Raw genomic sequence first — 26,062 nt, forward strand, 5'->3', positions numbered from 1 at the left:
GAATTTGATAACCCAATTTCTTGTTTTAGATTTTAAAAGAAAAAGTAAAAAAAAATATATTTTGGGGGGGTGGAAATTTATTTTTTTTGGGGGGGGATGCCCCCCCCCCCCCATCATTTTTAATTTTAGTTAAAAAAATTAAATTTTTTGGGGGGGAGGGTATTTTTCATTTGGGGGGGGGGGGTTTGGAGGTGTCTCACCCCCAAGAAAATAGTTATAAACCTACCCTGTAAAGGAGAACCCGATCGGTTCAGCGGTTAGCAAGATCCTTTGGTACAGACACACAGATACACAAACAGACAAACATCCTGTTACTTTAGTATAAGGATTAGAAATAAAACAGAAATATATTAGAATAATTCCTACAATACAGTGTTGTGTATGACAAATTATAGGGCAAATGAAACTTCAAACAGTTCTTCACACATGATGATGGAAGTCTTTGTACGTCTGGATTCAGAGTAAACGTACATTACTACAAAATTACGGAGATACAGAGAGTGTCATGTGTGACGTCATAAAAATACGTCTAAATTAATCTCTTTTTAGGGGTTTCCTTACCCACTTCTCCTCTCATCCTTACATTTTAAACGTATTATTATTACGTCACACTTGACATTTTCTGCATCTCCCAAAATGACATTCTATAAATAAAAAAAATATAAAATATTATCAATAAACATACAAATTACAAAATTATACAAAAGCACATGATTACTATGATTAATAGAAGATTGGTCTTGAAGGTTCAACTAATCTTTTCTTAATTTTATTTTAGTTTAAAAGCCCGATCCGTTTTTCCGTTTTTCGTTATTCCAAGCAATTTTGTAATTGTCCGCTTTGTTTGAATACTTGAGTATCTTGGGTCTAGTTGAGTTGTCTCTTCATTAATTTGAAATATTTGCATAACTAGTAAATGTACTGGAAGAACAATCATAAACAGTAGGCCAAAAGCTGTGACATCTATCCCCATTTTCCAAGGGTACTAAACAAAGCTACAACATATAAAAATTACCCCATAAACTACTCATTAGACCCAAAGTAACGGATCTTTATCATCTAGTGGAGTTAAAACAAATCTTTCTTATAGCGGCCAAACGACTGTAAAAGTTGCAAATGTTCTAACGATATAACAACAAAGACAAATAAACGAGCTATGATAACAGCTTTTAAAACCTTTTTAAAAAAGACACCTTGTAGTTTACACAATTTCATTTAAATATCAAATACTATTGCCTTTCATATATTTTCCAGTATGGCTTAGAACCGGTACTCAGCCATACTGAAAAATCATATATAGCATCATTTAAAGACATTTTTCCAGGAATTCTTAAACTAAAGTAACAGGATGTATGTTTGTCTGTTTGTGTGTCTGTCTGTGTGTTTTGTGTGTCTGTCTGTGTGTTTTGTGTGTCTGTCTGTGTGTTTGTGTGTCTGTCTGTGTGTTTGTGTGTCTGTCTGTGTGTGTGTACCGAAGGATCTCGCTAACCGCTGAACCAATCGGATTCTCCTTAACAGGGTAGCCTCTCATAGGTCCCGGGAAGGTTTATAACTATATTCTTGAAGGGTGGGACACCCCCAACCCCCCAAAAAAATGAAAAATACCCCACCCAAAAAAAAAAAAATTTGAATTCTTTTAACTAAAATTAAAAATGAGGGGGGAAGGCACCCACCCAAATTTTTTTGGTATTATCCTCTTAGAAATTTTTTTTCAATATTGAAAATTTGAGTACCCCCCCCCCCCCCCCCCCGACAGCGAACTATGAACTCTGGCCGCAGCGCTCGGCTCCCTAGCCTGCCTAGCCGCAGCGCTCGGCCCCCTTGCCTGCCTAGCCGCTTCGCTCGGCCCCCTTGCCTGCCTAGCCGCAGCGCTCGGCTCCCTATCCTAAAACCTAAAACAAAATTGAAAAAAATTGAAAAAATATTTCTAAGAGGATAACACCAATTTTTTTTTTTACTTTTTCTTTTAAAATCTAAAATAAGAAATTTGGTTATGAAATTCGTCTCTCTCCTCCTCAAGTGCCCCTAGAGGCCTCTAGGGGGCGTAGCCGCTAGTATATAGAAAAGAATTAATACCAGTTTTGTTATCCCCTCGAAGCTAACAAAATTTATTATCAGCTTAAAGCTGTCTATAATACGAAGTGGTAAATAACTAATTTATCTTTTTATTAGATTAACTTCAAAGATTTCTTTGATAAATCAATTCATAACATAAATTAAATTTTCTCATTTACCATGCCTAGTCTTAGAAATCAAATATATTTAGTCACATATTTCTTTTCATCAATAATATTTTTTCTATACATGTTCTATTCACGTCTACTGTTGCTTATTATTAGGGCTTCTCAGCCGCAAAGGATTATGGCAGCTTGGTTGAGGATAGAGTATCAAAAACAGATTCGGATTATTGAAAATTTTAAGAATGGTTAGCTAGGCAACGGCTTAACACGACCACTGCATACATCCTGCCTATTTTCGAATTGCATCACTCAAGAATCAAGTGTCTCCTTGTCAAAAAATTTGGATTCAAAATAAAATTTTTAGCCTGCAATCACCATCAGATTGTGGAAAGATGCTCGATTTATATATTAGTTGTAAGAATAGTTATTTCCACAGAAATAAAATTAAAAATTTATAAGATTAAAACCTATTTTGTTAGCCTCGAGGGGTCGAAGGCCCGGGTTAACAAAACTGGTATTAATTATATAGTTTTTATTTGAGATTCGTGGACGATTGCAATAAGCTTACCTTTCCTGCAATGGGTGACCAAATGAGCCTGTAACTGCGGATGCTGAAAATATATGTATATATAATACTTCATAAGTAAAAATATCCAAATAGAATAACAAACAAAAATCTACACATTCATAATGTTTCCTGTAGATTATGAACAATGAGTTTTCATTAAATTCTTTCAAATTAGAGTCTTTTCTTTATTTATTTGCAATATTTTTAATTGCTTAATTTTTCTTAAAATAATCATTTTACCCTCAATTCAAAAATTTTATGTTTAATCTGAAGAAAGAAAAAAACTAATTTCTCTATTTAATATTTTTCTATTCTGTTAATGTAATTTATGAAGGTATAACCACTGCTTCCTTTCAATAATACGAATAATGCAAAATATTCCTTCCGTTTCATCTAATGGTAGACATATTACTATTTCACAGGGATATAAAGGGATAAGACAATGGCTGATAACATGATAAACCCCCAATTGTGATACTCAAAATTAACCTTTCTGTAAATTACAGCTAGTGGTTGAAATGTTTGGCTACTAAACTAAATGAACCAACTTATGAAAATTCAATAAAGTCCTCAAGGTTCTTAAGCCAACTAATAAGAAAATGTTATTCTAAGACTTTGGGGACTAGTGTAATAAACAGCCCAATGTCCCCCACCTTCCTGACTATTTCCAGACTATGTATTTAATATATCATAGGTTTCTATTTATTATTATGTAAGGTAGGGTGTCTTCAAAATATTATTTTTACATTTTATGTAATATATGTATATAATATTTTAAAAGTTTTGATAAAAATAAAGGATGTCTTTGTGTCTGCTTTTCATAGGTCCAGGCTACCTCCATTTTCACAAGACAAATCGCCCCTAAAATAAATACCCTTCCTCCCCGCAAAAAAAATTATTTACTTTCTATTTACCCCCCCCCCCTTCCGGACATACGGATATACGGACAGACGGACATTTCAAATTATAGAGTAGCTTTTTGCTACTAATAAGGTTATAAAGCAGAAAAAAGACATCTTCATGTATAAAAATAATAAATTGATATCCAGGTTTAATATTGACTTCAATACGGAGAAGGAAAATTGTAAACATAAATCTCCCACACTATCATTTCATAGAGAAAATATGAAAAGAGTATAAAAGGAATAATCTTTAGTATAACAATTGTGTATCCGTAGATTCATCTTTTTTTTGTTTTATAATTCATTTCCAGTATGGCCTCGAAAAAGATTTTTATCTGCTGGATTAGAACCGGTTCTTAGCCAAACTAAAAAATCATGAAAAGCATCGTATTTTAGACGAATTTTCACAAAAATAAATATAGCTCACCCAGTGCTAAAAAACTTGTTTTAATCTTATGATTTTTTATTTTAATATCCGAATAAAGCTGTCTATGATATGATGCGAAAAAAAACTATAATTATAATTCAAATAAAAAGAAGAATATTAATTTTCTGATTATATAAGATTTATCGAAATGTCCACTCTTTTTTTTAACCTTTCTTAGATCGGATGATATAATTTGCTATGAAAAGCTGCTGCTGCTAGGATTCAATGGACAGACATGTAAAAACTCTGGTGCTAACTCCATTATACCAATTTTCTGCTCTTTCAGTCGCTTTTAGTTTTCTGTAAATGTGGACTGAATTGTGACTTATATATCAGATATCTAAAGGGATAAGACAATGGCCGATAAATTAATGTACATCCTCAATGATAATACACAAAATTACACCTTCTTTAGATTATAATTAGTGGTTGAAATGTTGGACACTCAACTTAATGAACCAACCAATAAAAATTCAATAAAAGTTCCCAAAGTTGTTAAACCAACAAATAAGAAAACGTTATTTAATAAACAGCCCAATGTCCCCTCCCTCCCTGCTTGTATATTAGTGTGGCCCAAATGAAGGTCTAAATCGCTTTTCAATGTGCGTTATGTAAAAATAGGTTATGTATTATTTGTAGATTTTAGCACTATAATTGATTTTAAGAAAAAATCTATCGCTATCTCGTCAAATGCATATTTATTTTCACCTTTAATTCCTCAAATTATGAAAGCCTTACACCAGATATAACAGTTAGGGAGTTGAATCCATTTTTATAGAAAAATGGATTCAACTCCCTAACTGTATAAAGCAAAACATAAAATTTTCTGTCTGTTTGTTTACAAACATTGAAATAAAATATCAAAATCACCAGGAATAATCATATGAAGAAAGAAAGTATAAAAATTTATTAATGTACAATTACAATAATTTGGGAAAGCTAATTCATACTGCCAAATTATTGAAGAAAAATAATTAAAGATAAGCCTTACTGGTTTAATAAAAAACAATCAAATTATTTTTTGCAATATTAATTTTTTTATTAGTATGCTTTTTTTTAAAGTTTAATATGAGAATAAGTATATTACAAATTTTTTACCTTCATTTAATTTTTTATTTAAGTAAATTCTCTCTTTATTGGCGACAATGTCTGTTGAGCCATAAAATTTATTAAAAAACACTTTTTCCTATTTTATGTCTTTAAAATGTATATTTTTTAGAGTTCTTCATCATTTCTCTTCTCATAAGACTAATAGCTACTGTTTTAGTTCAATTTCTTACACAAATTATCAATTTAAATAAAACAATGTTTTTAGACGTTTTTTCGGAATTATTCGGCAGGAATGGCGGTTCTGCCTACTTTTTATAATTGCTTCATATTTGAACTCTTGTTACATTATTTTAGGTTGGCAGTCCTTTAATTATTTCTTGTTTAAATCATGAAAATATGAGGTTTTTGATAAAAAGCTTGAAATTTCGAGATCAATTTTTATTGTAGAGAGGTCTAGTTTTCACTAAAAGGTCTACATTTGAGCCGGTAACAACTTCAAGGTATCCGCAAATTGATATGGTAAAGATTTAAAAGTTCATGTTTTTTTTGGGCCAGTCTATTGTATATACATGACAAATAATTGAAATACAGCGGACGATATTCTTTTTTTATATTTAGTCAATTATGATAACTAGCGGCTTCGCCCCTAGAGGTAATTTTAAAAAATTAAGTTCCTTTAGTGCTGCGATCACCACTTTTAAATTAACTGTCTTAAAAAATGGGGGAGGATATATTTTGAGGGGGAGGGTTGGGTGTCCCACCCCCAATAATATAGCCTAAAACCACCACAGAAAAGGTAGGTATATTCCCTGAAGAGTAGAATCCAATCGGTTCAGTGGTTACCGAGAACTTCATGGACGGACGGGCAGACATCAAGCTACTTTGTATTATAGATACTACGAGGAACACAATTTTTAAGTTGTACCTACACTGTGTTACTGTTGGTCTAATCAATTGTTTGATCATTTAGACTTTCTATATTGATTACCAAGAGTTGCATACAATTTTATTAGATCTTTTTTAAACTACCCTTTTAACTATAATTTATTTGGTTAATAGCTATTATCTATGGTCCTTATCAAGGGTTCCTAGAGAATTGTTAAATTATGTTTAATTTTTTTATATAAGTTTTGGTATTATAACAAATTTCTTTTTTGTTGCAATAAGTTTATATTTCCAAACCATATGTCTATTATAAAGTATTACATATTTAAATCTTATGTTTGAGTGCAGAGCTACATGCTGTATAATGCTATTGTATTGTATCTCAGGGATCTAAAAGGATAAGACAATGGCCGTTAAATTGATGTACATCCCCGACGATGATACATAAAATTACCCTCTCTGTAGTTTTCAATTAGAAATTGAAAGGTTTTAACACTTAACGTAATAAATCCAACAAAAAAAAGTCTTCAAAGTTATTAAGCCAACGAATAAGAAAATGATATTATAAAACTTTGGGGTCTAGTGTGATAAACAGCCCATAGTCCCCTTCCTTCAAGATTGTATCTAAAGTATAAAATGGAAAATAAGAGTCGAGTGAAGAATTGAAGAGAAAAGGAATTGTTGCTTTTCAATTGTATAGAAAAATTAATTGAAATAATGTGTGCGTAAGTGTGTGTGTGTGTGTGTGTGTGTGTGTGTGTGTGTGTATGGAAACTACAAGCTTCTGAACAATACAACAAAGTAGAATTTTAAATAACAACAAAAAATGTTTTTAAAAAAAACTTTAGATTTTGAAGCAAATTTTTCTTGAATGTTATTAATTTGAGTAGCATAAATACTCAAAAATTTAGTGTGTCTGTATGACTTTATAATACTGTTCTCTTAGTTTTAGCAGTTCCGTTTCTGTCATTCTCTTTTTTCTTTCTCTCTCATCTCTCCTCGATATGCATTTCTCTCAATGTAATACCTCATTTTTAGATTTGTTTTGAAAAGCTTCACTTCTATTAGACTTAATCAACCTTTTTTTAAGATACGATTAAAATAGAGTAGAAACACTTTTTTTTCTTAGAATAGAATTTCTATTTTGATTATTTTCATTGGATTACAATTCTGAAGTATAGAACTTTTTTCTGTCTGAATGAAAAGGGTAAACAATACAAATATTTTATTTTATCTATTTTTAGATATTTCGCAGTAAAGTAAAATATTTTATTTATTAGAATACAACTCACCAATGATAGGTCATACTATTTCTCTGTATATTTGGAGCTATAAACATTAAATTTGATGGAAGAGGGCGGAGGGGGTGGGGTGGTGCTGGACACAAACAGTTTATTTTATTTTTTTATCTTTTTACAAGTCTTGCTAAACAATGAACAAGATTTCATACCTTATTATACACATGCTTTTATATTTCGTCTCTAACCAGCACCAAGCTTTCATAAAAAGCACAGATTATTTATGACAGATCATGCTCTGTATGCTAAATAGATAAGACCTATGCTATTAATAAGAAAAGATAAAAAAAAACTCTTTCTGGTCAATGTGTTTGCAATGAATGTTCAAAGAAGAAAAATTGTAAGGCTTTGCAAATAAAAAGGCTAGACTCAAAGAGAAAATAAAAAAAATACTTTGTTTGCTTTTAACAATATTGAAATCCTCATTATAGTACAAGTTCTTTTGTATTTTACCATTTTTAGAAAATGTACATAACATTTTTTTTATAATAATATATCCCAAACTGAGTTCTTTGTAGATTTTCCTTGAACAGGCAATTTGTACCCTGTCATTCATTCATGATTTGAATATGAAAAGTGAACTTTGTGGCTATAATCAAATTAGTTCAAAACTTTCAAAGTATCATTTATTTCTGTTGAAATACAATGTTAAACAATCAACAAGCTGCCAGCAAGTAAATAACCTGGCAATGTCTAAATCTTACAATCAAATGACTGCAAACAAAAAGGGGGAACTACTGAATGTTAAAGCTCAACACTTTCTCTTCATACACATATACTGTATATAATCCACAGACAAACTAGTAATGCATGTCACATTGTGACAAATTAGTCCTACAGAGTCTTTCAACAGAAATGATATTAAAAAAAAACTTAATTTTGCATAGAAAAAAACACAATTATATAAAATGCTTTTTATATTTGAAAAACCTGTTATGGGATATTTATGTTTCAAATATTTAAAAATAATTATTTTAACATATTATGCCTTAAAAACCAGTTTTTCCAAAGGCCTTAATTTGAAAGTTTATGTTTTTAAAGGTTGTGAAAAATATGCGCATATAGTTCAAATTTAGTGGCTTTTATTTACAGTAAAAAAATATTATGTATACCGTTACAATCGTCAAAAACTCTAGTTTTGGAAATAGGTACCATTTTGTGCTATTTGGCACTAGAGCTTATGGCGATTCTAACGGCATGCATAAATTTTTTCTACTATTAACATAGGCTGTGCAATTCGATTTTTTGCACAACCTTCAAATCCATAAATCTTCAAAAATAATGCCTGTAGAAAAACCGGTTTTTGAGGCATAATTTGTTTAAATAATCACTTTTTAATATTTGAAACATAAATGTCCCATAACAGGTTTTCCAAATATATAACGCATTTTATATATATATTTTTATTATGCATAATTAAGTTATTTTTTAAATCATTTCTCTTGATTGACCCTGTAGTTTAATTATTTTCATTTTAAGATGCAGTAACATTTTGAGAAACTAAATAAAAGTGTTGAATGCTTTGCTGTTATTAAGGTTCATATTTTTGCGTTTTACCATAAGTTTTTCTTATTATATATGTACAGTTTTCTAAATAAAGCATATGAAGCATTGTTGGTGTATAGAATATCTAAGGATGATTGATACTAAGATTGCAAGCAGCTAAGAAAATATGGAAATAATAATAAATAATATTCAATATTGAAAATGTGGAATGGTAGTGCTACCCAATAATGCTTACCAGATGCATTATGCTATTATTTATATTATATAATATTGTTAAAAAATGGTAGGATGTCTGTGTTTATGTTACTTTAGATCTCTATAACAGCAAGCATTTTTATTTTCAGAATTCAATGTTAACCATGATTTGACATATAAAGCAAGCTAACTATTAGAATTTCAATCGGTTTGGATGCTTTGGTTTTTTTCCATAAGAGAAATTGCCACATTTGAGTCAGGTTTAGACTTTCAGTTTGTTTTTAAAAATTGTAAAAGACTGATTCCCCTGGCTTATAGGCGGTTGGCCATTAAAACTCCACGCTGTAATATTTTAGGTATCCACACTGTTATCCTAAAAAGTTCAATTTACAAATTCTTAACTTAATTCACCGAAATAAAGATATGCAAGTATGATATACCTTTTTTAAGTTTATATGTATACTTAAAAATTAACAAGGACGACAATAGCCATAAATAGTGAAGTTAATATATAATAAACAATCAGTCTAAATATCAAGAAATGCTGAAAAAATGGTCGCGTTAAGTAAGTTAGAAAAAGGTACTCGTTAAAATATTTGATAAGCTGAATTCAACCACTTAAATGAATTAAGATATCTTCCAAATGAGAATCCATTTAATTGGACAGACGGACGAACGAATCAATTGATGGTGAAAATACTTGATGATGGAAGAAAATTCGGCAAAAAATGGAAAGTGCCAACGAACAACGAACACTTTAATTCTTTTAAGTTTCATTTCATTAACAGACAAACGACTTGTACAGAAGCTTCGCTTCTAACAACACTAAGCTTTACTTTACTTTTTACCATTTTGTCTGCTGTTTACATTTATTTACATTTTTTATGTCTTCTTGTCTTGTCTTGTTACCTTTTACTTCTGCTGGATACACCACAGAAACAAATGTAGGGTGATTTTATAAAAAGTAGTTTTTAATATGCAACCCCCCCTCTCCATCTCCCTCCTTAATTTTATTTAAACAAGGATGACAACATCCATAAAAGCAAAGCACTGAAACGGTAGGACAAACGGACATGAACACTTATATAGTGTCAGAACTGAATAATCAGAATATAAATGTAAAAGAGTTGAAGCAAAATTGTAAGTAAATTTGTTGAAAAATTGCTTTATACAGGATAATGTTTATGGACATAATTACATATTTAGGACTTGATTATAGAGTTGCTTCGCTTATAACATTATACTTTGTTGTCCCAGGAATCAATATACAAAAAATCAGATCAATCGGATGATTAGATCACACAAAAATTTGTTGTTAAAAATGTAAAAAAAATCAACATGTTTAAAATGGACGTACGAACATTTTGGTAATGATTATAGAGTTGCTACGCTTTCTAAATCGTACCTAACTACTAAAGGAATCACCATGCAAAGTTTGAAATCGATAGGACAATTATAACATGCCTAAATTAACGAAAAAAGCTATCCGTTACGGACGTACGGACGGACCTACCCTAATTATAGAAAAGCTTCGCTTTCATTAAAAATAAGGGGGAGGGGGAAATAGTTCCTTATTTTATTATTTCCCCTGTTTGGACCCTAATCCTCTAGGGCCTTGGTACCCCTGGAGTGATGGGTAGGGTCAGAAGTTCTGGGTGAGGTATGTGCTCCACAGCCATTTTAAGGGTAACCAATTAACACAGAGTATAAATGTCATATTAATCACAGATAAAAATAAACAGGATGTCATTATCTATATCATCTTAGGGCTCTGAAGATGCCTCATCATTACACGAATCTTCATATTTAAATCAATATTACAGGGCATGTTTATCATAAGTAAATAACACATCAAACTGTACTACGATCGGATAAACGAAAATAACCTTAAATTTCCTTTTTTTGATTGGTCTGTGTTTTTACTAAGCATCTTATATTCGCAATAGAAATACATATACAAAGGTTCAAAGAATTGAGTACATACAGAGTACAAAAGGTAAATATACATTTTTTCTTTTATACCAATCTTTTTTATAACCCTCTCTCTCTCTCTCTCTCTCTCTCTCTCTCTCTCTCTCTCTCTCTCTCTCTCTCTCTCTCTCTCTCTCTCTTCTATATCATTATTTGTTTCACTCTTTTTTCCATCTTCCCCCCCCCCCCCACCCTCTTTTTTCTCGTTTGTTTCTCTATTTGTGTGTCTAACCATATATTACTTACCAGGTATGGAGAGGATATTGGGCTGTTTATTACACTAGTCCCCAAAGTTTTACAAGAATGTTTTTTCTATTTGTTGACTCAACAACTTTGGGTACTTATACTGAATTCTGATTGGTAGTTTAACTTGTTGAGTATCCAAATGTTTCAACCACTAATCTACAGAAGATCTAATTTTCTGTGTCTTCATTGGGGATTTACATCAATTTATCGGCGATTGTCTTATCCTTTTAGATTCCTGATTACTTACCCTTTCCTTTTATATTTGTCCTTGATTTCTTATAAAGACTTTTTGTGACAATAAATATCTTTTGCTCTTTTCTTACGAGTACAATTATATATAGAGAGATTTATTATGTTCGAAAGTATATGGATGTCTTAATGTGTGTGCTCTATTTATAAAACAAGGATGCCAACATCCACAAAGCGAAGCTTTAAACTCAAATGGTAGGACAAACGAACATTAACACATGTAGAGTGTCAGAACGTAATAAGCAGAATTTTAAGTTTAATCATAATGTATATAAATTTGTTGCAAAATTGATCAAATACAGGATACTGTATTAGTACATACTTGATTATAGAGATAATTTGCTTGAAATATTATACTTTATTGTCCTAGGGATTGTTATTACAAAACCAAATGAAATTAGTTAAAAATCTGCATTCTGATTATAGAGTTGCTATGCTTTCTGAGTCGTACCTAACTTTTACAGGAATCATCATACAAAGATTGAAATCGGTGGTAGTTGGTACAATTCTAACATGCCCTAATTAACGATAGAAGCAATCTATTACGTTACTGTACGGACCTTAATTATAAAAATGTTTCACTTTTGATAACTTTACAGAAATAAACTTTCTAGAATCATGTGGTGAGAAGCCGAATTTAAATCAATATCAAAACCAATTGAACTAAAATACTTCTTTAGATTTTTAAAAAATTCTTGGCAATTTCATTTGACCCCTAATTCTTGACTTATTTATTAGCTCAAATAATAATTTAAGATATTTTAATTAAACTTTTTCACACCATAATTCTAAAGTAATTTTAATCCAGATAAAATGTTTAATCAAAGGCTTTGCCAAAGTCTAACTGACTATAATAAAACATTATAGCTTTGGTTAATAAATGTTGTCATTCTTGAATAAATTATGATTACCTAACAGGTAAAACAAAAATAGGGAAAATTTAACAAAAATATGTTAATAAATATAGAAATATTTATAAATTTGGAATATATTAAATTAAATATAGGGTGCTTGCTTACATGTGAAGACCGGAGCACCGAAAACCCCCCCCCCCCCCCGCTTAGTTTTGACAAAAATCAAAAATAAGGGGGGGGTAGTTTTTTAACCCCCCGCTTAGTTTTGACAAAAATCAAAAATAAGGGGAGGGTAGTTTTTAACCCCCCCCTTAATTTTGAAGAAAATCAAAAATAAGGGGGGGGGTAGTTTTTTCACTGTACAACACGCCAGAAAGTTGAGTGAGGTAAATCAAGTAAATCCAGTATACCAGAGGGGAAACTTTATTACAGGGATATTCATGTTTTGGGGCATAATTTCCTTATTTATTGACTTTGGCCAGTAAAAGGTTTTAATTTTGCGCAAAATTAAAACCTTTTACTGGCCAAAGTCAATAAATAAGGAAATTATGCCCCAAAACATGAATATCCCTGTAATAAAGTTTCCCCTCTGGTATACTGGATTTTCTTGATTTACCTCACTCAACTTTCTGGCGTGTTGCACAGTGAAAAAACTACCCCCCCCTTATTTTTGATTTTCTTCAAAATTAAGGGGGGGGTTAAGTCTTTGCCTTGCTGAGCCCTTTTCCTCCTTGCCGTTTTCCAGACATTAAAACACTACCCCCCCCTTATTTTTGATTTTTGTCAAAACTAAGCGGGGGGGGGGGGTTTTCGGTGCTCCAGTCTACCACATGTAAGCAAGTACCAAATATAGAAATATTTATAAATTATGTTATATTATATTATTCTTATATTATGTAACAAGGATGACAACATCCATAAAAGCGAAGCACTGAAACGGTAGGACAAACAGACATTAACAATAATATAGTGTCAGAACTGAATAATCAGAATATAAAAGTATAAGAATCGGAACCAAATTGTAAGTAAATTTGTTGAAAAACTGCTTGATACAAAATAATGTTTATGGACATTCTTACATTTTTTACAGTTGCTTTTCTTATAACATTATACTTTGTTGTCCCAGGAATCAAAATACCAAGAATCAGATCAATCGGATGATTAGATCACATCAAAATTTGTTGTTAAAAAAGTAGAAAAATAAACATGTTTAAAATGGACGTACGGACATTCTTGATATAATTATAGAGTTGCTGCGCTTTCTTATTCGTACTTAACTACTAAAGGAATCACCATGCAAAGTTTGAAATCGATAGGACAATTCTAACATGCCTAAATTAACGAAAAAATCTATCCGTTTGTGACGGACGGACGGACGGACGGACCAACTCTAATTATAGAAAAGCTTTGCTTTTAAAAATTAAATGCACGCTCATAAAAATTTAATATAAATTCCAGGTTTTAAAATTTTGTACATATTTCTCTAGCATGTTTAAAATCCTGGGATACCTTGAGAGATTTATGTCTTTAAATTATGAATTTAGATTTGAATATAAAACAATTTCCATGGTTGGGGATTTGGAACTCAACTATAAGACCTATACTTACCGTTTTGAAATTGTTTAAATTCGTTATTAACGAAGATATTGTAGCTTTATTGTTTCTTTGGCCAAATATCTGAGTATACTAGTGGTTTACATCAAATTTACTATTCGAGAACAGTATCAGTTGAATCATATTCTTATAAAGAATAAACTTTTTGGTAATATTTTGTGTTCTAGCGGCTGTACCTCTAATATTTAGGAGCCCTCTAGTCGAAGGTGTGGGAAGGGTAAGAAATAAAATCTTAAATGTATTGACAATTTTGAAATAAAAAATAGATATATATCATAAAAAGTATCTTTATGTCTGTCTGTTCGTCTGTCCCTTAAAATCTCGGTAACCACTGAACCGATTGGGTTCTACTCTTCAGGGAATATACTTACTGGTTCTATGGTGGTTTTAGGCTATTTTTTAGGTAGTTACCTATTTTTTTAAATTACCTCCTGGGGCAAAGCTGCTAGTCCTATTATAGAAATTAATTCTTTTTTGTCTGTAGTGAAGGATCTCGATAATCTCTGAACCGACATGCTTCACCTTTACAGTGAAGCCTCTTATAGGTCTAGGGAAGGTGTTTAACTATTAATAGGGAGGTTATCTTCACCCTTTTCTTAGAAAAATGACCCCCCCAAAAAGAATAATAATTTGTTTTTAAAACTCAAATTGAAAGTGTGGGAGTCGAATTTTCTCCCTCCCGCCTTAAGTGCCACTAGAGGCTTCTAGGGCGTAGTTGCTAGTTTTTAAATAACTCAATAAAATATTTTACTATATTAAGTAAACATTTAAGAAGCAACATGCATAACAAATCTTTAATAAATTCTAAATTGTGCATCTATTTGAAGTATTAGCCTCTTGCATTTTCAAGTATATCATATACTTTCTCAATAAATGTCATGTCCATTTGAATTCATATCTCTCCATTGGGTTAAAATAAAATTAAGGGCTCGGCAGTAATAGCAAAACTAAGAATATACGGATACATAATATTTAAGAATCTGCGGCCGAAGACGAGATGTATTTAGTAGTAAAGCTCCTCTAGAATTCAAGATATCTATCAGTTCATCACTGTCAGGTTTTGTGATTTTCTCTCAAGAACGTGTCCTAACTTTTTTGTATTTTTGAAAAAAATAGCTAGTCCGAGTTTTTTAGTAAGTAGTAGATGTAAAATTAACCATAGAATTTATATTTGCAATCGTTTTTTTTTTGTAGATTTCTTATTTTTGAAGTAATTTAAGTTTTAAGAAAAAATAAGTTGCTTTTAAGGTACTAAAACGGAACAAAAAAAGAATAAAATTGCCATTATGATAAAACATAGTAAGATCTTTAATTTGTCATATTACTTTTTAAACTCTGTTGAGTAATTATTGAAAAAATATATTTTGTTGAACCTTGTTCAATCAAAACTTTGAACTTTGGGAGCATGTCACGAATGGATTTAAAAAATCACAAACGTTAGGACACGTTCTATCCTTCATTTTTATGACCACTAAGTATCTCCTTCATAACTCACAAGCCTGAATGTCCAATTTTTTCCTGCTTCGTTGCTGGTTGATATTGTTATCCTTGTTTTTAAAAACCTATTTGCATCCAAAAATGTCAAAATCTTAGTCAAATTAGATTATTTTTTATCCATTAGCCGAAGCCAAGCCTTACAGTAAGCCGCAGTCATTCTGCTCAGAAAATACCAAACCCTTTCAAATCTATTGATGAACTTATTACAACAATTTCATTTATTTTTCCTCATATACTCTCTATGTTTTCTTTATAGTAAATATTATTTTCTATTTTTATCTTATTTTCCTTTTTTGTGACAAACTGGGACAAACATAAGATTGATCTTGGTTTACCTAAACGTTTAGGTGTGCATGTGTGTTTGTGTGTGTGTAATTGTGTGTATGTTGTTTATGTGTATGTGTATGTGTGCATGTGTGTAGTTGCATGTGTAATTGTGTGTGTTTTTTCGAGCATAACTAACATAAAATTTACAATCTGTTTTTATGTAAAAAACAATTTTTTTCTGGGAAGTTTATAATGATATTGTTTTTGTCATTTTGTTATCCTGTTAATAAGACACTTCTATTTATCAATTAATAATTCTTCCTTCTCCATATATGTCAATACACAAGCAGGGTAAAAACAACAAACAAACATACAAGTTTTTTAAATTTTAATTTCAATTAAAATTTATAAGAAATTTTATGAGCACCATTCAAGAGCCTAAAGATTTTTAATACCTATGTTAGTGATGACTTTAAGGTAGTATTTTTTGGTTTTAGAATGGATTACTAGTTTTTTTAGAGGTATGAAAGAGACCTGAAATAAATTTGATGTATTTTGAAACAGAGAACATATTTTCTTCATATTCTTTCTGGTTATCCCAGAATATTAGAAATCCTTTTTAAAAAAATTCTCAATGTACATAGAAGCATTTGTAAAGCCCCTTATAATTACATAAAATAATTTTTGTTAACTTGTTATTTGTTGCTGCGCTACTGAGGGAAATAATTTATCCTTGGTATGTTTCTAAATAAAGTTAGTAAATCTGTCTTGTGCTTGTGGATTAATAGGGCATGAAAATGAATATAACAGCCAAATATTCCACAATTTACCATTATTTACCTTGAAATAGATAAAATATATGCAAATAAAGTAGAATTTATTGCTTAACAAGGATGATAATGCTCCTTAAACGCAGAACAATAGGTTTGAAAGATAAATAAAGTAAATATTTGTTGAAATTTACCATTTTATTGGCTGCACCCGAAGTCTATAGTTATGCGTACACAGCTTTGCCTCAAAAGTATTATTTTACTCAACGGCTGGTGGTTAGTGTAGGTCGATTTTGGAATTTCACATTAGTAGACATTGGCAGGGGTTACTAGGCCAATAAAAAAAACCTGTGAAACTTGAAATAGGTTTTTTAACCCAAAAACAACGGGCGCGCGAGGGGTATAAAGTTTGCCCGCCCCCTTATAAAACAAAAAAATGAAATTCCTTCAAACACTGGCATGTTGCATATCAAAATGACCGCATTGAAATGCTGATTACAGATCTGAAAACCGTTTTGAAAAATATTGATTCAGTCTGAAATGATTTTCAAATAACCTATCAAAATAAACAATTTTGACTAAATCAGCTGTTTTTAAGTACTTAATGAGATCTTATTCAAACTAGGAGCAGTATTTTGTAAACGGTTTTCAGATTCGTAATCAGCATTTCAATGCGGTCATTTTGATATGCAACATGCCTGTGTGTGAAGGAATTTCAATTTTTGGTTTTATAAGGGGGTGGGCACTTTTTATACCCCCGTGCGCCCGTTGTTTATTATTCCCAATAAAATGCATCTAGAGTTTCAGAGAAATAGGAAAGCGCAGAAAAATAGCTTAAAACCATCCCATGACTATAAAACTATCAAGGGACCTATATCAAGCTTCCAAAAATGTATAGCTCAATCGGTTCAGAAGTTATTCAAATCTTAAGCTGCCAAAAAATCTTTCTACTTTTTCATAATAGGATAGATATATTTCTATATGAAATAAATAAAATAAATGTGTACAATACTTGATATGACAGACGACAATATATAATCTAATACATAAAAAAAGGTGCAGTATAGAAAAATACCAGAAATATCTCAGAAAATGATATGTATTGTAACAAACAAAAACAGGCAGTGATATTCTTGTTTAAGTGTATTATTTAAGAAGTATGGTTTCTATTGATTGTTCTTTAAGATCTTGCTAACTACTGAACCGATAGAGTTTTTTGTTTAATAAGATTTATATAGATCTGGGTATGGTTTAAGTCTATTTTATGCAAAAACTAATATTTTTGAACAATCCGCCATAGAAGATATATTTAATGGTGAAGTGAAGATAAGGTTGTAATAATTATTTATCGCATCTTTTTATAGACAGCTTTCCGCGGTTATTAAAATGAAAATTTATTTATTTAAAAACAGTTTTGTAAGCCCGAGGAGCCGAAACCCCGCACTAAAAAATGGTATCAATATCATGAGTGATATTTTAATATTTCATGGAACATTTTCTGTAAAATGATGCTATACATGATTTTTCAGTATATATGAGAACCAGTTTTAATCCAGCGGATTTTTATTGGTTTTGAAGCCATGCTGAAAATTTAATTTTTAACCTTTATTGACATTTTCTTAATTTCTATGGTTTGCCCTATGCTATCTTAGGAAAACATTTCCCTATCCTACACTAAGTAATAAGAAAAGTAAAAGACATAATGTTATTTTCTTATCAAAGTGTATAGAGACATAATAGTCGTCATGGATTGGGTGTGAAAATTGGGGGGGGAAATATAATTCCTTTTACCTTCATAACATGTAAATGCTAGTCACAGAGGAAGATGCATGTTCAGTGGTTGCCAAGTCAACAATTCGCAGCCGTACTAAAACTGAACAGCGACTGAGTCTTGTTGAAACTATTTTATACAAATGAATTAAAACTTTGTTTAATTTGAACGGTTTTTCTTTGTTTTCTTTAAAAGAAAAACTGTACGATTGATTTACAACTTTCAGGTAACTGTAAATTATGTTTGAAATGGAAGCCTCAATATTTTTGATTAGGTTTATGAATTATACTGATGTAAGTTTCAAAGAAAATAATTTCCTTTATTGCTTTGAAATCTATTTATATCCGGTGGATTAGACATAATAAAAAAATCATGTATAGCATCGTATTACAAACACTTTTCCATGAATATAAAAAAAATCATGAAAACATACCAGTTTTGTTACACCGAGCCCTTGGCCCCTTGGGACTAACAAAACTAATATAATCTTATATTTTTATTATTTTAATATCCCCGGAAAGCTGTATATAATACGATGCTATAAATAACTGTTATTATTTTTTCAATTTTTTTTGTATAAATAGAAATACAGAAAAAAAGGAAATTATTAACATAGTTGTTTCATCTACCACTATCTTTTATTCCTTTGTGGTCTAATAATAGATTTGCAATAATCTAGATTGTCAAAACTTTTGAATGCCAATTCTTTCCCCTATACGCACTTTAAACAGGGGGGAGAATAGGGGGAAGTTTACCTCCAATTTAAATTCTAAATTTGTTTGCTTGGGTTTTGCCACTGAATTTTGTTGAACGATCGCGCAGTTCATCCATTTTAGAGAAAATAAATTTATAGTATAGATGTATAACCAGACAACTACCTGGATCCCCCTGTTGGGGACCTTTTTTCTGCTAGCAAATTGCTTTTTGGTCTATTGTAGGTATTTGTTTTAATAATTGGTTGATTTTCAAAGACCAAATTGAAAGTCGACACAGGTTTCTCGGGAAGGGGACATATAGTTACTTAACGCCATCTCCTTCTATTCTTTTACTCTAATTAAGAGATCTTAGCAGACATACATACATACCAACATCCAGAAACTTTAGTTTATAAGATTACAATATTTTGTTATCTTAGAATACATGTTTAATTCTAGGGCAGGGGGACTTATTAATTTCAACCATATCCCCTCCTAAAAAGTAATGGTTAAAAATAGATATATTATTTCTTGGATCTTACACCAGACTTTCATGTTCTCTTATAAAGTGAAACTTGAAGCGGGCTAAAATAAAGATACCTTTACTCCATCCCCTACCCTTCTTCTGGTAAAGAACTGACCAATAAGCGAGTTCCATGTTAGTAACCTAAATAGACGACAATTATACCTTTCATAAAATCCACATATTTTCATCTATTGGTTAAATGGTATCTATGAAATTCTATTATGGTAATGTACTTTCATCTCTTTACTTTTACAATTACTGTCTGTAATGTGAAATAAAAAATCTCTTATTATTGTCCTGTCAAGGATTATTCAATTAGGCTGGAAATTAAACAAAATAAAGTACTATAACAATTTTTTTAATAAGTTTTCATGTTTTATTTCTTCAAATATTATTTTCATCTTATTACATGATCGAAGTAAGCTTTTTTGTTTATCCCTTAAGATCTCGTAAACGATTGAACCGATTAAGTTATTTATTATAGGGAATACTCACATAGGTTCAAGGATGGTTTAAGAATATATAATCTTTAAATTCAAGTCATTAGGTAGTTTTAGGCTATTTTTTTATTTCTTTTCCTTTTTAACTTTCACAGTAGATCTTAGACAATCAAAAATCAAGGCTGCTAAAACATTGTAAGAGATAGCGACAGAAAGGTAGTAGCATTTGCTGATCTGCAGCAATAAGAAAATTATCAATCCGCATATAGATAGATAGATCATTTGAATGCTGAAAATGCCTATTTAGAACAAACATATAAAAACAAGGTTTTTATCGAATTTTAGTAAGATAATTATATTAGATATATAGACATAAAATACTAGGTTTAAACAGAATAAAGTAAATGAATAAAAACAGATAGTAAAGTATTAAAAATGCTATTTACACTATGATACAATATAATGGCCTCTGCAATAGTCAGCTAAAATGGGAAGCTTTCAAGTTTTGGTTGAACCCATTGATATGATATAACCAACAAGCGAAATACATCCAAAATGATATTTTGGGGGCAGATGTAAAGGTCGCCAATTCTACAACGTGTTGACCCCCAACGACAGCTGAAAACACGTATAGGTTTTGGATTTTTGTACTAGAAGCAAAGATTCTAAAAATAATGATAAACAATTATATAATGATTGTTTTTTTATCAGTAAAAGCAAAAATAGAAAAAAATAATTCGGCAATTAATCCATTGCTTTGTCATTTACTGGTAATTATTTCTAGTTTTCTTAATGATTGTGTTCCATGTATATTGTATACTATTCTCTACACTGCACTGTACCAATTGGTATATCAGTGTAAATGACAATATGTGTGTCTCAACCTCTTTTCGAGGAAGCTTTGTGTTTATCAAGATCGAAATTAATTCCTTATCATTATCCCAAATTAAGCGCAAATGTCGTCTTGTTTGACTTTCCTTTCATAAAGTGACGCGGTATGGATTGTTTATATTTTGATGCGCCCACGTTCGTTACTTTTGAATGAGATATGAGTGTGTGAAGATTTCGGAGAACAAAATTGGGCCTATCATTGGTCTCATAGTGCGTGAACGACCCTAGTATACCAGGGATTTGAAACCATAAGAACTTCAGGTAGAATTTGTTAATTTTATTAAGTGGAATGGTGTGTAGGACGATTATATTTAGTTTAAAAGGCTTTAGCCAGCTAAGCATGAAACTTAATTATGATTATTATTATGTTTTAGTAATTTTTTATGTGCCTTTATTTTTGCATTTAACAATGATTTATTAAACCAAATAATTTTCCTTTAAAGCCAAAGTTTCCAAAGATTCTTAACCGTAGAGAAAAATGATTTTAAAAAGCAATTAAGATTACGTGGTTATAAAAAAACTGGAATTTTGTATTAATTGATTTTGTAATTTCAGGACTTTGAAATAATTTCATCAATAAATCTATAATCAAACCTGCTGTTGAAACTTGATGGTTCCTGGTATTGGGGGTTTGTATGTTCGCCAACAGATCTCGAGAACTTCCCGCTAATTCGGAAGTCACACTCAACCAAAGTGTCATGGTTGAGACAATGTGTACAGGTTACTTGATGTCCAAGATAAATGTACTACGCATGCAAAAACCTCACAGTAATGATACACATCTTTAAAATATTTCCGCGCACTTTTTGAAATAATCGATTGTAAAACATTACGTTGATATTTCCTACCTATTTAATAGTTGCTCAAAAAAAACATCAATAAGAATTGAAATTCGTTTAGTTTACACCAGGGCTCGGTAGCTGTGCGGAAGCCGCGACTAAACCTCCAATTTAAGCCCATTTGAATGATTTGAAACAAAAATTTAAAAAGGGATTGCAGTTCTAGACTTCCAGCTGATTTATTTTTTAAATTGTGAAAGATTCATTTTCCCAGAGATTTACAGGCGGCTGACGCACGGCTTCCGAGCCATGGTACAAGATGTACAAAACAAATATTAGATTCTTAGTTGACCAAAACAGTGAACGTTACATAATTATAAATTGGTAACTTTTATCTAATTCCTTTTGTGTTTTGTAACTAGAAAATATAAAAGTTTGTATCTTGTTTACTCAGCAGTTTGCTGATTTAGTTCATAATATTAAATAACATATAAAATCACACCAAACATAAGAATAAGTTTGTCCAAAATTAGCACAGCAGCAAAGAGAAAAACAGGAGGTATGTTAGTATAACTTTTTTATGTAAAAAGGTAACATTGTGTAATTTATAGTTTATTTTACAATTGTTAAACGTTTTGGAGATTTCATATAATAGGCATTTAGACTAGAATTTCTGAACAGTTTAATTGGGGTATATTTAACAAAGAAAATTACGGAAAAGATTATATCTTTTTAACAAAATAATTAAGAAACAAATTTCCTTACATTAAAGTTGTAGGATGTCTGTCTGTCTGTCTGTCCGTCTGTAGCAATGATCTCGCTAAACATAAAATCGATTTGGGTCATGATAAAGTTAATAATTATTTTGGGAGAGGGTATATCCACCGTCCCAAGAAAAACAAAAAAAGCTAAATTTATTTCTTACTTGTTTATTTAGAAATAAAAGTAAAGGGTCTACTACACACCCCGATCCTCAAGTTCCTCTAGAGGCCTCAAGGGGCGTAGCCGTTATTAAAAATTATTTTAAAGTACTTAGGTCAAATAAATTATCCTAAAATAGATATTATAGCTCATAAATAAAGTACAGGAAGGAAGTGGGTCGAATTGATAAAGGAAATTGTAGAGAGAGAGAGTGAGTGAGTGAGAGAGAGAGAGAGAGAGAAGGAGAGAGAGAGAGAGAGAGAGAGAGAGAGAGAGAGAGAGATATAGAGAAAGAGAAAGATGATATATTACTTTCACCATCCTTTATTGTATGCTACTATGGTCTTCTATCAGAATAAAGTTGAAAGGCAAAAAAACTCATTTGGCATTGTGTCATCTGTTTCTTTTGCAAATTGATATGCATTTTTAAAAAAAAATGCTAAAAAACTTTTTTTATTAACAATAGTGTTATCGAACCACTTTATGAGGTCCTAGATATTTGGGGCCTAATCCTCAGGTCCCCAAGCCTTTCATGAATACCCAGTACCAATATAACCTAACATAACCTTACCTAAATTATTAAACACACCAACGAAAAACTGCAGCCCCCATTCTTATTTTCAATTTAATTCCAAATAAGCTCGACTGAGCATTTTAAGAAAAACCGCCAGGTAATTTGAAATAAAATGACTTGCAACAGGAACTTATCTTTTTATCAAAATTTGAATCTTTTCCATAAATGAAAGATTATTTTGGCTTTCGATTTTTTGTGTAGATGCTATCTTGAACTTTATTCGCCTAGTAAGCCATAGTTATGTGTGTATGTTGATATTTATATTTTTATTTATTGTATATACAATGCAATATTACTTACAAAAACAGACAAGCAATCCTTATATAAAAGTATTCAGATGTTTGTCTATTTTCTGTCTGTCTCTTTCTAACTATTTTGGAGTAACGTTTTTAGCCCCCCGGCCCCCCCTTCACCTCTTCAAGTGAATCTAGAGGCCTCTAAGATCATAGATTTAAGTGGAAATTCTGAAATTATTAAAAATTAATAAAATATTAAAATAAAATCTGATAGAACATTGCTCAGGGAAAGAGGGATGTGCAGGCATCCATACATTAATATAACTGGCAGTTGCCCTCATATCGAATATTTACGACAAACTAGTTTCATAAAAGATATAACTTTGGTGCTTTTTTGGGTAGGTTATTTAATAATTAGTAATTAAGTTTTTGGGTTCTATTTTCCATAAATTAGTTTGAGAATTAGATTGAAAATATTTCTAATAAAAAAGATGTCATGGAAATAGGTAATAAAAAAAATTTGGTGTTTTCTCATTCTCTGTTTATACTACGGAAAAATATCATATTAATAAAAGTACTTCAACTTATCATATTTCCCTTATTAATATTTTTTATGCACTTTTAAAATTACATTTTCTGTAGAATTTAAACTTTGAATTTGGTAAGTTATAATATTTATATAAAGGGTTCCCGGTTCAAGTCCCGCCACGTGCAAAATTAACTCTGATGAATTGAGCCATACTGATGAGCCCTAAAAGGGCGAAACACTACGTCTATGAATATTTATATAAAGTAGTAATTTTTTTGTCTGAAGCAAAGAGTCTTTCTAACCGCCGCGCTGTACCGATATGGTCCTCCTTTACAGTAAAGCTTCACATAGGTCCTGGGATGGTTTTAGGCTATTTTAGATTTAAGCTTCAGGATGGTTTTAGGTTATTTTTCTTTCATCTCCTTACCCTTTGAAGACAGAGTCCGCTATATGCTAGGGGCGCAACCGCTAGTTTATAATACAAAGTAATAGAGATAATCTAGAGACATACTCTCTAAATCAGCCAACAGTAATATCCCACTAAAAATAAAAAAGGATGGCAACATCTAAAGGTAGAAAACCATGGAGACTTAAAAATGTAGGAATTGATCTAGCACCTCAATTAGTAGACAAATCTTAACAAAACTTAGTGAATATAAGTAGAATATGAAATTGATTAAGCCCTTTATCTTGAAAAGCAATTGAGAAAATCACGAAAACTTGAAAATCTAGGATCGATCTAGCAACCCAAATAACTTACAGATGGACAAAACAATGCATAGATTAGATGGGCATATACCATGAAAATATTCACTAAACATTTTGGCTGTCTATCTTGAATAGGAGCCGAGAAAATCACGTTTCCCCCATAGCGTTAAGGACTTACTGACTGACTGACGGACATACAAAGTGAATTTTAGAGTAGCTTCGCTACTAAAAAGCTTGGACACCCTTGCTTGCGGATATTAACACTGCCTAGTATTGCCTAATTTTTACATAATTAACTCTGTCTTAGTTTTACTAATGAAAGAGGGAAGGGGGGGGGGGCACTGAGTAAAACACCAATTTTGTCTAGCTGTAATATTCCAGTGACAAGGACATTTATTATCTATACATATTTGTGTAATTCAACTTAGGGATCTTTAGGGATAAAGCATTTGATGATTAATAATTTAACTACTATACATTCCTAATGATGATAAACAAAATACCTCTTTCTGTAGAATAGCATTAAGCATCATGTAAGATCACACTACTAATTTTGAACAAAGCAGTCAATCAATAAGAAATATCATTGAAGGGACTAATAATAAAATACAAAAACTTACGTACCTTAATGATATTTTGTACTTATTTTGTAAATTTTTGCAAATTTCTAAATTTATATTTATTGTTGAAAATCTTTATCCTAGATATGACATTTGTGTAAGTTAATTGTGTGGAAATTTTTACAAATTAGGATATTTAAGATTATAATACATTGTGGAAAGAACTAAATTTCTTTTATTTTAGCCTTGTTAACTTTAATAAAATTTTCAATTGCCTCTCTGAGCTATAAGGAAACAAGGATGACAACATCCATAAAAGAGAAGCTCTGAAATGTAAGAACAAACGAACATTAACACTTGTAGAGTGTGAGAACTGAATAAGCAGAACATTAATGCTTAAGCTAAACAAAATTGTAAGTAAATTTGTTACAATATTGATTAAATACATGATACTGTTTAAAAACATACTAACATATTTAGGACTTGATTTTAGAGATGCTTCGTTTATTAGATTGTACCTTGTTTTAATAGGAATCAGTGTTCAATCAGTTGAATCAGATAAGTCCGTCCGAGACGGATAGCTTTTTTCGTTTATTTAGGCATGTTAGAATTGTACTATCGAATTCAAACTCTGCATGGTGATTCCTGTAGTAATTAGGTACGATTTAGAAATCGTAGCAACTCTATATTCAATACCAGAATGTCCGTATGTCCATTTTAAACATGTTAATTTTTCTACTTTTTTAACAACAAATTTTAATGTGATCTAATTATCCGATTGATCAGATTTTTGGTATAATGATTCCTGAGACAACAAAGTACGATATTATAAGCGAAGCAACTCTATAATCAAGTCCTAAAAATGTAAGTATGTCCATAAACATTATCATGTATCACGCAGTTTTTCAACAACTTTATGTACAATTTTGCTTCGACTCTATATATTCTGATTA

Source organism: Acartia tonsa, chromosome 8 (assembly GCF_053477335.1).
Source record: "Acartia tonsa isolate MP-2025a chromosome 8, ASM5347733v1, whole genome shotgun sequence".
NCBI classification, from domain to species: Eukaryota; Metazoa; Arthropoda; class Copepoda; order Calanoida; family Acartiidae; genus Acartia; species Acartia tonsa.